Source organism: Ailuropoda melanoleuca, chromosome 18 (assembly GCF_002007445.2).
Source record: "Ailuropoda melanoleuca isolate Jingjing chromosome 18, ASM200744v2, whole genome shotgun sequence".
Taxonomy (NCBI): Eukaryota; Metazoa; Chordata; class Mammalia; order Carnivora; family Ursidae; genus Ailuropoda; species Ailuropoda melanoleuca.
The window spans coordinates 23,866,370-23,868,469 of record NC_048235.1 but is presented as its reverse complement, the minus strand read 5'-3'; positions in this window follow the sequence as shown (position 1 = coordinate 23,868,469).

The following is a 2,100-nucleotide window of genomic DNA, read 5'->3' as shown; positions in this document are numbered from 1 at the left end:
CTCTGTCCCAGGCTTCCACACAGGGGCACTGTACTGACCTGCCCTTCAGACCTTGGAATGTGTGAGCAACGGGGGCTTGACCTGCCTGCCCTTTATCACTCAGAGAGCAGGGCATCCCTCCACTCAGTGGCTGGGCCAGGAAACCATTGTGCAACCTATTCTCACCCACACAGACCCCATGCTATTGCTACACTGTCTTTTCCTTTGGTTGGTAGGGAAAACGCATCCTTCTAAATAGTAAGTCCACTCTTGTAAGTAAGCCGAAACAGTTGCACGGTTCTTGGCTGGTGACTGGCAAGGCTTCCTTGTTTCGCTCTGCTGGGTAGGCAACAGAGGCGCGTTATGGATGAACTTGGAAGATGAGTAAGAATTCTCCCTCCCCAACTCTTGTGTTTTGTCTTCCTCCTCTTTCTGCCCTACCTCTTAGAAACACAACCAGTTAGGAGCAGTGTCTAAGACCTGTTCTCTCCCTTCCAGAACCTCCACCTTCACCTAACCCTTATACCTCTCTGGCAATAAAGCCATCATGAAAAAGCCTGACGTGCCACTTTCTTGATGGGAAATTCCTTCTGGCTTTCCAATCAGGAAGACCTAATGGTTGTGAACACAGATAACTCCATGAACCAGCTAGACAACTCCAGTGTGTGGATTTGGTGACATTTTTGTATCTGCCCGGGGATCTTGGCGCAGGCCTGGTGTAATGGGATTACTGTTATTCTACTCCAGCTCATTGTTACCCTATGAGAATACTGACCCACTGTTATTTTAGAAGATTCCAAGGGAAGCTCAAACTCAGTTTTATGTAAGATGTTCTTATTTTCCACGGTTGGCTTAATATTTTAAAGCATTGTGAAAGCCAAACAAAATATGTCTGAGGTCAGGGCGCCTGGGTGGCTCAGTGGGTTAAGCTTCTGCCTTTGGTTCAGGTCATGATCCCAGCGTCCTGCCCAGCGGGGAGCCTGCTTCTCCCTCTGCCTCTGCCTCCACCCCCCACTTGTGCTCTCTCTCTCTTTCTCTCTGTCTCACTCTCTCTCAATAAATAAATAAATAAAATCTTGAAAAAAATATGTCTGAGGGTCATGTTCAACCTCAGGCTGCCAGTGTGAAACCTCTGCCCCACTCACGGCTGCCATCTTGAGGGGGATTAATACCTCCCATTTGCTAAAGAACTGACAGTTAATGGAAACCTGTGGTACCTTCCCTCTAAGGCCCCCCTGGTTGCCTTCATACTTTAAAAATTCAACAGCGATGTATGCATGCTGGTGGTTAGCTAAATTACCATAGCTCAATTCTGCACTCTGTGTTTGTATGACAGCATGCTAACCACACGCTAGACACCAAATGGTGAATGTCTGCTTTCCTAGGGTGGAGGGCGTACCGCAGGACCCAAATCTCCACTTCCGCTCTTCTCCGTCTGCTGACAAAGCACGGGTGGGCTCAGTTAAGGAGGCATCAGGCTAGACTGAAGCAACCTATGCTTTTCTGATTGGGTGGATCTGGGGGAACACTGTGGAGGGAGTCATATGCATAAACTCTGATTCAACCCCCACATCAGCAGGGATAATAGATTGCATGGAAATTACAGCAAATTGCTCTTCAATTCGGGTTCGTCTCCCTGCCTTTCTAGACACTGTCTCATCTCTTGCCCCTTCTCAGTGTCCTATAGCCTCTCTAGGTACACACGTGCTGCTTTCTGGTTGTCCAGTACTGCCTGCCTCCTGTTTCGCCCTCTATTCACACACCCACACACGAGGCCTTGTATCAAAATGCCCCCTGCTTCCTGCCCAACCCACTTTGCTCTAACTATCCAGTTACAGTAGAGGGAAGTTAGGGGTCACTTCAATCTCTAGAGTAACACTGGTTTAAGACAAATATTACATGAGCCACAAATGTGAGCCACGGATGTAATTTTAAATTTTCTACTAGCCACATTTTAACAAGTAAAAATAAACAGGCAAAAACAATTTTAATATATTTTATTTAACCCAGTATACCCCAAATATTATCATTTCAACCTGCAATCAAGGGTTTTAAGGTTGTTAATGAGATATTTTGCATCCTTTTCTTTCTTTCTTTCTTTCTTTCTTTCTTTCTTTCTTT